This window comes from Hydra vulgaris, chromosome 02, assembly GCF_038396675.1.
Source record: "Hydra vulgaris chromosome 02, alternate assembly HydraT2T_AEP".
NCBI classification, from domain to species: Eukaryota; Metazoa; Cnidaria; class Hydrozoa; order Anthoathecata; family Hydridae; genus Hydra; species Hydra vulgaris.
In genome coordinates this window covers 57,163,944-57,178,009 of record NC_088921.1, presented here as the reverse complement: position 1 = coordinate 57,178,009, position 14,066 = coordinate 57,163,944, and the positions used below count along the sequence as shown (strand labels likewise).

General features: G+C 28.7%; 1 long non-coding RNA gene across 2 annotated transcripts in view; it reads right to left on the bottom strand.

Annotated features, from left to right (window-relative positions):
* Positions 1 to 7,779: 7,779 nt before the first annotated feature.
* Positions 7,780 to 14,066, bottom strand: part of LOC105844254 (uncharacterized) — a 42,204-nt gene continuing 35,917 nt past the window's right edge. For both annotated transcript variants that reach the window (XR_010636791.1, XR_010636790.1), the window contains 2 exons: positions 8,192 to 8,282; positions 7,780 to 7,929 (listed from right to left, as the gene is read on the bottom strand). This is a non-coding gene — a long non-coding RNA (uncharacterized LOC105844254). The remainder of the gene's footprint in view (positions 7,930 to 8,191; positions 8,283 to 14,066) is intronic.

Sequence of the window (14,066 nt, the reverse complement as noted above, 5' to 3'; positions counted from 1 at the left end):
CTTCATCAACTTGTTGCTCTCACGTTTGGGGCAGGGGGGGGCGAAAATTTTAGGGCTTTTTTGTTCCCAGCTTCCAATCATCGCAATTTTTTGCAAACCCTTATTATTTGACATAAGTATAAACATATAAATGTTTGGAGTTTGCTCCATGTCTGGAAGTTACCTATCTCAAACACCAAAAAAATTCTTTCTACGCCTCTGTATATATATATATATATATATATATATATATATATATATATATATATATATATATATATATATATATATATATATATATATATATATATACATTAGACAATATTGTTTCGTCCTTTAGGATTCATCAGCAATGTTCTAATTTTATGAGACCAAATCTTGAAACTAATTTAAGCAATTTAAATGATTTCTTTTATTTTTAAACTTGAAACTTCGTATTTAGTTTATAGCTGTTTATGTTTTTTTCTCCTCAGTCATTTTATCTATTTATACAAGATCTAATAATATATATGTATATATGTATATATATACATATATATATATATATATATATATATATATATATATATATATATATATATATATATATATATATATATATATATATATATATATATATATATATATATATATATGTATATATATATATATATATATATATATATATATATATATATATATATATATATATATATATATCAAGATTACGGTGAGAAAAAAGATAAATGTGATAAAATAAAGAACAACTCAGGTTTCGGCATTTTTATTTGATGTTAAAGTTTATAGTTTTAGAACTTAGTGCATCTTCGATCAGGCAGCATAATATAGATAAAAAAATCTCAACATCACATTTTGGATATCTAGCTGATGTGTTTATATATATATATATATATATATATATATATATATATATATATATATATATATATATATATATATATATTTAAATAAGCTTCAAAAAAGGATTTAAAAATTAATTTTTTTTCCAAAATTAAGAAAGTTTTGTTTATTGATTGATAAGTATTTCAAGTATATCAACAGTATATTTTTAATGAGTTTAAAATTAGTTAAAACTGTTTATATAATTTGTGATATTAATTTATGTACTATGTTAAGTTTATATTTAAGTTTAGTTGAATTAAAATTTATATATTTTCTTAAATTGACTTCTGGAAAATTTAATATTCATTTAGATAAAATGCATAATGAAAAAATATGCTTGGTATTTAAGATTAAAAGATGCCTCCTACAATGCAATACATTAAAGGAGTTTTTGTGGAATTTTATAGATAAGGATTTTTAACAGCAGCTGCTCTGCTGTTAACAATCCTTAGCCATAAAGATTAATAGATCAATTGATAACATCAAAAAGTTAAAGAAACAACTAAAATAAAATAAAAATAAAAATTGGCATAGTTATAAAGTGAAACCTTTACTTCACCTGTAGCAAATTTTTTTATTCATATAGTAAATAAAATTAAAAGTTCTAAAATCCTAATAGGCGAAATAAAAATAAATAAAAAAAAAATTTTCGAATAAAAAAATTAAATTAATAATAGATTGAAAATTGGAATCTAAAAGATTTTGAAGATATGTCAACAATTTACAAATACTTATTGGAAAATATTCTCTAATTGAAAGTGAAGATTATTTGACGTTAAAATTTAAAAAAAATAAACCATAATAAAAACGTTTTTGTGAAAAAGAAGTAAACCTTACCCAGTGGGCACCAAGATATCTATTAGACATCCCAAAAACGTCTTAGACTGGTGTCTAAATGCCATCTAAAAGTAATCTCAATGTTAACCCCTTTTAGACGTCTGAATTCAGATGTATTTGAGGCATCTCAAATTAGTCATCTGTGAGACTACCACCTATCAGATGCCTTCGAGACACCTCATACTAGTAATTTTGAAAACGGCTAATTTGCTTTAAAAAGGTTACAAAAATATTAAAACATTTGGACTAAATTTGTGTTATGTAAAATAAATATCAGATGAGTACTTTATACTGTGATGATAAAAAGTATTATTTCAAAAACATGCAATACACATATATTGGAAGGTACAATACAATAAAAACTAATTAAAACTTAAATATTTATTTCGATATACTATTTTTTTAGTTTAGCGTTCTTGCGTACTGGAGCATTTCTTAATATGCTTTGAGTTTTCTTGTAAAACTCAGTTTACGTTGTTTTCGGAAATTTATGTAGTACAACATTGTATAGAAGGCGGTAGATTTTCGTATCCGCAAATTTAGTTTTACTACTTGTTCCTCTAACAAGACCCTGCATGTTTAAATTAGCCACTACCTCATTGCTCAGAACACGTTTCATGATATTTTTGCTGCAGTCTTTCCAGTCGCATCCATCCACTTGGCAAAGGTGCGTCAGCTAGAGTGAAAAACAATTGGTTTAGACTAAAGCTTGGATGGATTTTAATACATAATAAATAAAATTTTACATGTACTCTTGGGTGTATAATAAACCGGAGGGGACGCTTATTAAGTATCTATTAAAGAATTGTTATTAACATCCTTACTTTTACTGATAGAAGTGTGCCACTCGAGAGGTTCTTTTCAAATTCCATAAACTCATCGGTCGTGTTTACCATGTTCATATCATGAATCAAGGAGCAGTTAACTGGGCTGTTTATTGAACTATTTCCAACTCTACCCCCGTTTTTGTGCCTCCAACAAAGAAATTTGCGTTGAAAAGAAATAACTGAGCGCTGGAAATCTGGAAACCAAAGAAAATATATTTTAAACATGGATCGCTACATAGTTACAAATTCCAAAACTTAACATAATGTTTACAATCTTTTCGAACTTTTAAAGATTGCATCAAATTGAGATGAACTATTTTTTAAGAAACACTAAAACAAACTAAGCGAAAAATAAATGTCATACTCACTTGATTTTGACATAGGTACAAATTCCTTATTTTCCTTATCTTCCAAACCATCGTCAGACATGCTTACTACAACAAGAAAAAAGTTGTACTTTAATCAAATTCAAAAAAGCAATTTCATAAAACAGTGTTCAAGGAAAACTTAGTTGTTACTTTTAAAAGTAATATAGTACCTGCAGATACATCAAAATGGGGTTTCTTTTGTTTTCTAGGTATCTTCTGGCGTACTTCACTATCATAATTTTCAAAATCAGAAGAAATAATAGGTCCTTTTTTCTTGCGTTCTTCTCCCCTTGATTAATAAAGTGCAGATGGTTGTGATAAAGCCACCCTCTGATCACAGTTTTCCTCAACCTTTTTTTCGTTATTGTTACTATCAGCTGCTGTAGTGTAGTTGCAGGTCATGCATTCTTCCTTGTCAGCTAGAAAAATGAAAAGTCCTCATTTTGATATAATAGTATATCAAAACGAGGCCCAAGGATTAGATATTTGTGATACAAACATGGGTTACGTCTTGGACTTAAACCCAATCATAAGTGAAAATAGTTTTCACTTTCAAATTTTTAGTAATTCTAATCCAGATTAAAGATTGTTACAATAAAAACTGAAAAGACATTTGGAAACCCAACACTCGCGAGAGATAAAATGAGCAATAACAAACAAATTTTTTTCATTTCAAAATACTTACAATGTGTCAATTGGACTTTTATTATAGAGTAGCGTCTCCAGCCATCTTTTGGAACCATTTTCTTTAATGAGGCACGATTAGCAGAATGACCCTTTGGTGGCCATTGAAGTATTTTACCTTCAATCCAAACGTATGGAACTACATCTTCCATAAACTTTCCATCCTCTTCCCACACAACAAGTTGACTATTTGTATATTCATTATTTGCATACTAATGTGTATATATATATATATATATATATATATATATATATATATATATATATATATATATATATATATATATATATATATATATATATATATATATATATATATATATATTATATATATATATATATATATATATATACATTAGAATGCAAATAGTGAATATACAAATAGTCAATGGGATTGCAAGTTTTTACAAAGTTCAAAAACTATTATTTGCACAAAGTTTCTCACATTTCAAGTTTTTATTGAGTAAATGTTAAAATTAATTGTGTAAAACAAAACTGAGTATAATTTAAAAGTATATAAGTTATTTTCGATTGCAAAAATTACTTCTTTTAGTTTTCTTTTAAACAATAAATAATTCCATTCATGAGAAAAAACAAATTTTTTTAAAATTATTTGGTTCCACAAAAAAGCTTCGCGAAAGAAAAATGCAAGAATTACTAAAGTTTTTTTGGACAACTGGCTGTTTAATAAAATTATCATTTCTTAGAGAATATATATTTTTTCTATTAAAAAAAGACAAAAAATGAATCTGAAGATAAGTTGTTTTTACATGTGAACATAAAACAAAGAACATGAAAAATATTTAATTGATTTATATTAAGAATATTTATGTTAAATAAAAAAGGCCTTGAGTGAGTAAAACTGTTTTTAAATTTATAAGAAGTGCAATATGCTTTTGTTACCAATAAAGAGGCTTCAATTTATTTTTACGAGTACTACCTCAAGCATTATAATTTTAACTATAAGTATATACAAGTGTTTAAAAGAGTAATAATGTAGTTTAGGGTAATATGAGCACCTTGGTATTATGAGCGTACTTAAAGATTTCTTAGATGTAAGCAGTAGAGTTAAAGTTGCTTTGTATTTTTTAAATCGACTTTATGTTGTGATAACAGGAATCAGTACAATTAGCGTAAATTTATATGCAGTAATTAGCGGCTATCACCTAGTTAAAACGCTGTTCAATTTTTTGCGTTGTTATATTAATATCATCACGCATGAATAAATCTGTGGCGCGATATTTTGTTGCTAAAATAATAAAATAAATTTTTTTCATAAAGAAAAATGTGTAAGCTAAAAATCCAATTCATTTTTGTTTGAAAAACAATGCTCAATGCATTGTTTTTCAAACAATGCATTGAGCATTGTTTGAATAAAGTCAAAACTAAATGTTGGACTTTAAATAAAGTCCAACATTTAGTTTTGACTTTATTTAACGATGCCATTTTTGTGTAATATGAGCATGCTCAAATTACCCAGTGTTTTTCATTGAAATTACCTAGTTTAAAGTTCTAAAATAGCAGTGGTTTTAATTGCTTTTTGAAAAAAAAAAAACATAGTAAAAAATCCTAATATTTTAACAATACTAAATATTTTTCTGTAATTTCAATTCAAAAAATTTGTAATTTTATTGTTCAAAGGTTTGAGTTAATAAAATTGAAAAAATAACAAATAATTAACTAATAATATAAAAAAAAAAATAACGAACTAATTTTTTTATTTTCTTATTTTTTTCGGATATATAGTAGTATTGTTGCAACAAAAAGTTGCTTAAAATTTAATTTTTTAATGATAAGTTTTGTTAATAACGAATCATTATATTCCAAATATTATTTCTAATTGTCAGGTTGGTATTTTTTACGTAATGTTATTCTTTTGAGCTAATTTAAAGTGCTCATATTACCAAGTGGTCTGAGTAATATGAGCACTTTTGCTACTTTTTTATAACCTCTGTTTTATAAAAAATTTGGGCTAGATTTTCATTTTTAACTATGCCTACAAATTTTGTGGACATTACACTTTGAAGTAAGTTTTTAAAACATGAATGAAAGAGTGTCCATTTAGTTTTATCAATATTGAGTGAAAGTTTGTTAGATTTGAACCAGTCAGAGATTTTTGATTGCTCAACGTTCATATTATAAAAAAGTTTATCGATATTATCATTAGATAGGAGTAAATTTGTATTATCAGCAAACATAAGTGTTGTTAATTTTGAGACTTTTTAGAAATCATTAACATAAATTAGAAATAGTAAGGGCCCTAGTGTAGATCCTTGTGGAACTTCTCAAGTAATATTTAAAAATTATGTGAAAAAAGAAGATTCCTCGACGTGGGTTAACTGTTGGTGATGTTTTAAATAGTTCTACAAGTGATACCATAATATTCCAGCTTTTTTAATAGTACTTTATTGTGAATAGTGTCAAAAGCCTAAGATAAGTTTATAAAGACGCCTAAAGTAAAAACTTTCCAAAACGAATCAGTTATACTCAAGTAAGATGAATTATTGTATGTTATTTCTTTTGAAACCGTATTGATTCTAGTAAAGCAAGCAAGATGATTATATATTTGATTGAACCAAATTCTTTCTAAAAATTTTGAAAAAATAGAGAGGAAAGATCTTAATCGATAATTGCTGACATTTGATGGTTCACCACCTTTAAATATAGGCGTACTTTTAGTTTGAGTTCTACAACAGAATGTAAAGAAGACAATCGAAGAGTCAAGAGAATCCATCGATTATCATCCTAGACAGGAATTAATCTAAAACAGATTAACTTGTACATAACTTGTGTTAGATTAATTTTAAGTTTAATGCTGGTCAAAAGAGATTTTTTTCTAACATCTACAGATACTGTTATATAGTAGGTCTTTGCTTGTCCACAATATTATTATTATTATTGAGATACTACCTCTCGCTTTTACTCCAACCAAGAGCTACAAGGTATTAGGTATTTTAACTTAGAGTTAAATTTTCTACGACTAGAAATACGAGTCCTATAAAGCAATAAGACATGAGACAGGTTGTACTAGATTACATGATACCAGTAGCAAGGTGATCATATTGATTTTAATCTTGACCTGATTTAGTTTAGACAATAACATACACGAGTACAACTTTAGCGCGCAAAACTTTTTGATGTTTTTGATATGAAATATTCAGCAATTGTGCAAATCTAAACTTTAGTATGCTTGCCATTATGTCAAATTAAAACGTTTTGCGCAAAATTGCGATAATTTGAGTCTAGGAACAAAAACACCCTAAAAGCTTGGCCTTTCTCCATCCTCTGCCCCTCCTCAAAATGAGCTAAACTATATATATTTTAACATTTTTTTAATACAATATATATCTTTTAATATTTATTTGATATGTTCATCAGTAGGGCCCTGCGAATCAAGTGTCGCTTTGATTCGAGATTCGTTTTGAAAAAAATTATTCGAGTTTTTCGAATCACTATTTAGTTTGAGAGTGTTGTTGTTTTTTCAGATAAACAACGTTAAGATGTTATCAAAATGTTTTTATTTATCTCAGTCAGAGTAAAGTTATTGTAATCGAAAGTAATTGTAAAACTGTTTCCAAACAACCGCTAAAAAACAACTTCTGGCAAAAAATTCTAAGTAGATTTTTTTTTCAAAAAAGAAGCTTAAATTTGGATTTCCTCATATTGCTGATTCGATTCGATTCGTAAATCAAGACCCGCTTTGATTCGAGATTCGATTCGAAATTAAAAATATAGATTCGCTGGGTCCTATTCACAAGTTTATAATCATGTATAATTTATAACCACTTTATCTTAAGGAAAGTGGTCATAACGAAAGACAATCCTGCTTGAAGTATGGTACTAGGTAAAGCTAGAATTTTGGATTTTATATCAAACCTTATTTTTGCTAAAAAATGGTGGTTGGTAGGTTTAACTTATTTTCAGTTAGCGAAATATAAACATTTAAGTTTTATAATTTTATTCTTTGAAAAAAAAAAAAGTACCGAAACATGAAGAACAATATTAAACAAGACAATATTTAAAAAAAGATTAAATTAACAATATATAATAAAATATATTAATAAACATTTTTATTGCAATGCTATAAGATTGAGCTTCATAAATACTGCAACAGCAGTAGTTTTTAAATAATTACATAAGTTTTGCTTCAGCAGAAAAAAAAAAAAAAAAGACGAAAAAATGAACATTAAAAATTCGTTGAATTTTTATGAAAAAATATTTACGTCTTATAGAAATATATAAAATATTACAACAGAATGAAATTTTAAAATTTTAAAACAATAAAAAATGGCTTGATCATTAAGTCACCTTTTTACTCTAGATAAATCTTCTTTCGAGTTATAATCGCGACCCTAAAGCAACCATTATAAAATAAAACAAACTTTGACATTAATTTTAGAATAAATAGGATAGAAAAATGTTTATAAACTGATACAATAAATTGGTGTCACTTATCGTGATATTTTTCAACTTGAAATGTCACGATAAATGAATTTACGTGAATTAAACACGACGCAAACACCACGAAATGAAAACGTTTTAAAAAGTTTAATGCAATAAATATGTTATGTGATAAATATTTAATGTAAATATGTAAATAAAAATCTTGAATACCAAATCTATTTTTTTATCCAGCATCTCAAAAAAATCTAGCTGTGACTGAGTACAAGAAAGTTCTTTATTTGAAGGAACAGCAAGTGCGGATCTAAAAATAAATCGAACAAATTTAATAAATCCTGAATAAAATGCTTTTTAATAGTTACAAGTCTGAAAAAAGTAAAATTTAAAATAATAAAGAACAAAACATAAAATTAACACTTTTTTTATAATATATTTTTATCTTTAACTCTTTTTATCTTTAACTCTCTTTAACTATCGCGGTCTGCAAATATCAGGTTTGATGGGTATTTCCCAAGTAAATCCATAGGAGAGTTGATTTTTATTTGGTCAATTTAATCTACCATATGTGTTTCATATGGTAGATTAAATTGGCCAAATATCAAAATCTTTTAATTTTGTCCAAGGAAGATATTCAATTTTTTAGATTTTGCTGAAAACCTCTATAAATTAGCAAGATTCAAATAAGACTTTTTTTCAAACATAACATTTTTCTAAATTAACCGTTTATTTTGAAAGTGGCATAAATCACCTTTTCAAAAAAATCAAGTTATTAATAACAATGATTACCATGCAACGGAATCTCTTCATTTGTGAAATAATTTATACCAATTGTGTTCCAAATTATTCTCGAAATCATTAATTATATTTGTGAAATTTTTTTACCGATTTTACCGTTACCGAAATGAGAGTAGTAAAACAAAATTGGTAAAATCGTTATTTTGTAGATTGTTCCAAATTAGAAATTTGAATTAAAGATGTAATAAAATAGATGGGATAATAAAATAGCGGAATTAATAAGTAATTGAGGAGTATAATTATATAGTTAAAAAAAAATAAAAAATAGTAAAAATAGAAAAAACAAAATAGTTTAAAAGATATTAAAAATGGAATTCATAGCTCGTCATACACAAGGCAACATGTCTTGCAACATGTTAGAGATTAGGCTTTAAGTGCACGCAAACTTGTTAAAAATGGCTCCAAGAGGAGTTAGTAATTAATGCCGAACTTTTCTCGAAAAATTAAATCGAAGTAATAAAAGTTAAACCAAGGCGACAAAAAAGTTTTACAGCCTGACCTGTTTAATTTTGATTCAATTCACAGTTTAGAGTATTTCAAGTAGTCAAGCCACTTACTTGAAATACTCTGAACTGTGAATGTTTGATTTTCAAGATTGGAAAACAAATGCTTAATGAAAAACATGTTCTTCGTCAAACATAAAAAATAAATGACACATATTCTTCGTCAAGCGTTGAAGCTACATTTACGCAACAAACTGAAAAAATGCATTAAGTGTTCATCCATTATTGGTTGAGGTTAAAGTTATTTTTGCACTACTTGAAAAACACATCAGAATTTGCAAACCTTTGTTTTTAATAATCCGATTCAGCTGAACAAATTGTATTATAAGCCTTTATCAAACACCTCATGTTACCATAAGACTCAGACAGGTCACCGGCGGCAGTTTACAGTAGCTAGAGGCAACAAATTTTCATTAAAAAATTAGTTTTTTAAATTAAACGACTGTTTGATTTGTTTAGGACAGTAAAAACACAGATTTCTTCACCAAATACTCTTAAAATCTAAGACATGATCAATGTTCAACTTTATACCAGTCATTTTACACCAAAATGACGAAATTAAAATCAATTTTCAACTAGTCTACAGTGTTCAGACTGCGTCAGCATATTTTGCACAAAATTAGCGGCAAAAAATAAGTTATTCTCCGAATTCTTGAAAGACAACAGGGATCTTAAAATTGTTAACCCTTTGTGTGGAACTAAATAAAGTTCAAACATCCCTTCTGTTGATGTAACATCAACTCAGAAAATGTTTCTAACGGAGGAGTTTTAGGAAAATTCGGAAGTTTGAAGATGAATCACAACAATTTTCTTGCCTCTGGAAATAAATAAAAGCAAACCCAAAGAATTCAACAACGTGTTAGAAGCTTCGTTGATCATAGTTGAAGACTCGGAACTTGTTCTTTTAGGTTGTAAACCATTTTTCGGAAGCAAGAGACTGGCCTGCAAAACTAAACCTTCAGATGCAGCCATTTCACGGTGGTAGGGAATTAGTGCAGCATCCTATCAAAGAATGTTGATACGCTGCAAAGAAATAGAGAAAAACCCTATGCATTTCAAGTATTAAGCTTCGTCGAAATGTTAAGATTTTTCAGAAGCGCTATTATTTCATGTCTCGGACTATCTTTAGATGTCAGGTTCATAGATTAAATTAAACAGTTCAAACAACCATACCACTTCTTGTCAGTCACAGTGTTCAATTATGTTACAGAATTTATTAAACACCACGGCACTTCACTTGGATTATTCAGTGAACAGGCAACAGAGTCATTACATTCAATATTAAGAGATCAGTGGAAAAGATACAAAATAAAAATAAAATTCCATCCTGATTATGAATCCATGCATTGTCGATTTCAACATCAAACATTTGTAAAGTCATTGAAGAAACCTTTTAAGCATAAAATATTAACAAAAATGTGTTTGTTGATGTTGTGCTGTTGAAGTATATTTCGGTACTTTTTTTCTTTTTAATAATATTATTTTATAAATATTTATGCTAAAAAAAAAAAAAATTTTTTTATGAAAATTGCTCATTAGAGACGTTTTTCATCGAAATCTTAAAATTCGAATCTCCTTAGAATAAAATAAAAGATTTTATACTTTGCCAAGTTAATCTACAATAATTGTTGTATCATACTCTAAAGGTTTTTTTTTGGAAACCTTTTTTTTTAAAAACTATATTTACTACAGTTATGACTTAGATCCAACCACACAATATTTGACATCCGACCACACAATATTTGAAATCTGACCACACAATATTTGATTACTAGAAAAAGTTTTAATCAAAAAACAACATTCATGAACTTGAAAAAAATAAAGAGGTCACAGTATAAAAACATTTAGTGACAAATGGAATCGTTCCTTTTCAAGGTGTCTTTGAACTGCGTGAACTCTAACACTCGCATTAGAAGGCAATTGAGTAAGAATTTGTGCTTGAAATTTAAGCTTGAAATAAAGATTTTAAGCTCACAAATGTTTATCCTTCACAGTCAAACGGCGTATCATATTGTTAGTTTTTGGAGTAATAATTCTTAGTCTTTTTAAGAATTTTACTGCATTGGTGCCATCTGTTGACTTTATGTGCTGAATTTTATCATGAACAGCTGTCTTCAAACTTTTTCAAAAAAGATATCTTCAAACGTGTAGCAATCATTCGTTCAGGCTCGCCGTCTTCCATTGAAAGTTGTATTAATGTACGTTAAGGAAGTGATGTAGAAGCCATTCTCTAAGATAGTAATAACTGAATTATTCGTGATTTTAATGTATATAGAGCATATAAGATATTTTCCTATTGGTTTATAACTGCGCTATTGCCTACGCAACACGTGATTGTTTAGTGTGTTGCCAGCGCGCATATTTTGCATTTATAAGTAGTTATCTATAATAATTTTCTTGAAGTAAAAAATACATTGCGTAATTTTTAAAGATTAGTTAATAAGACAAATTAACCTATTTTGCCAACAGGGCCGTCCAGAAGTGGGGGGGGGGGGGGCACTGGGTACATTTTACCTAGGCACATGGACAAAGGGGACACATGTGACCTTCGATAAAATATTTTATGAAATTTTTTAATAACCATAAAGAGCACTACACCTGGGAAAAATTTAAAACAGAATCTAAATGATTACAATTAGAATTTATTACAACAGACTTCAAATATTTATTATTCTAAATTTAATTCAAAATAGAAAAAAAAAAAAAGGTTGTTATCATCACTAAGAGAATATATCTTTTAAATTAAACATTAATATAGAAAATGTGTTTGCATTAATATATATGTATGTTTATATTACTTTTATTTTAAATCAGTAGAAATATACCTTAACATTCTTTTAAAGACATTTTTAGCATTTTGCAAAATTTATATGTATTTTAAAACGGATTATGTATATATTTGCTTTTATATAAACGCAGACAATATGTAAACGGGGCTCGGTGATAAAACAGTCTTCTAAGTCTTATGTCTTCTTCTTACTCCGGCCTAAATTTAGATATGTAGTATTTATTGAAAATTTATCAAACGGCAAATTTTCAAGTAGGCAAATTATCAAACGGCAAAAAAAAAAGGAAGATTGTTTGCATAATTTTAAGCAAAAATTTTAAGACAAAATAGAAGATTTTTTTTTTTTCCTGCAAGATATTTTGTAAGATTTTTAGAATTTTATAACATGAAATGAAATTGAAATTTAGGTTAAGTTAAATGGAAATTTCACAATTTCTATTTTTTCTGTGTGGAACTGATTGCAATGGCTCCAATTTAAATGTAGTTAAAATTCGAATTACATAACACTTATCCGAACAAAAGGCTTGTTTTAAAACATTATCAATGTTATGTTACAGTGTTAGCCAAAAAGATCCGACCACTAAGGTTTTTAGACAGAAACGTAATACCACTTCAATTAAATGATAATATGATTGAGTTAAACGCAACAAACAACTTTCACATTAGTCAATGACACACTTTTGAAGAAACCAACAAGTAGTTCACATCAGAAAAGAGTTTCTAGTACCTCGAATGTCTTCCATCGGCTTTGAGGATAGCTTCTATTCTTCGAGGCATAGAGGCAACAAGAGAGTCACAGTAATCAGGCGTTATTTTTTGGGACCACGCCTCCAGTATAGCCTCCTTCAAAGTTGTCGCCGACGTCGAGTTTGCTTTTGCCACTTCTGCTTTCAATTTTACCCAGCAATTTTCAATCGGGTTTAAATCCGGTGACAAGCCAGGCCACGGAGCAAGAGCATTGATGGAATTCTCTTGGAACCATGTCTTGACGATCTTTGCCTGATGACATAGCGCGCCGTCATGCATAAAGATGTCACAGTTGCGAGTTCTGAGCCAAATAGGAGTATTTTCCTTTATTATTTGCAAATAATTAACAGCTTTGATAGTTTCACCTGGCGGGCATGACATGGATTCCCGCTCAACCTCTGGCAGTAATTGCTCCCCAAATCATAATTGCAGGGCAATGTTTTACCGCTGGAGCAACATAACGGGCATTGTAGAGTATGTTTAGTGGCCGTCAAACATTTACTTTATGCGTAGCAAATTGTTTCACCTGCAATTCGTCTGAGAACATGACACGTCGCCACATTGCCACGGTCCAATTTTTATGTCCTTTTCAAAATTTGAGGCGGTCACGAGTATTTTTCTGAGATCGTTGTTTTAATGCAGCCCGATAGGATCGAAGACTGAAATCGTCCACAAGACGTCGCCGAATGGTGCGAGAGCTCACATTCACATCAGAAAGCAGTTCATTGAGAATTTATGAAGATGATGTCAGTGGGTCCTTGTGGCTGCACGGCGGATCATAGCGTCAGTTTTTGATGTGGTACATCTCAGTCTGCCACTGGATCTTCCTGCAGTGCAGGTGCCTGTTGACTTGATATGCTGAATGACGTCGTGAACAGTTGTCTAAGGCATTTGTAAACGTGCGGCAATCGCACGTTAAAACTTCTCGTCTTCCATCAAAAGTTGTATTTAAGCACGTTTTCCAGGTGATGTTGTCGCCATAGTCAAATGCAAATAGTAATTCACAGCCACGCATACGATGGTATATATAACAATGGTACAACTGTTTTGATTGGCTGATAACTAGCCAATCACACATGCAAAGCGTGATGGTGAAATTCCGTGGAAAGCGCCTACACTACAATGTACATCTGTATACATAGATAAACAATGCGTGGTCGGATATTTTTGGCCAGTACTGTACATAAATCAGTCAAGCTACACTAATTCCAACACTTTTTAAATATTCTTTCTCAATACATTCATTCCAATTAAT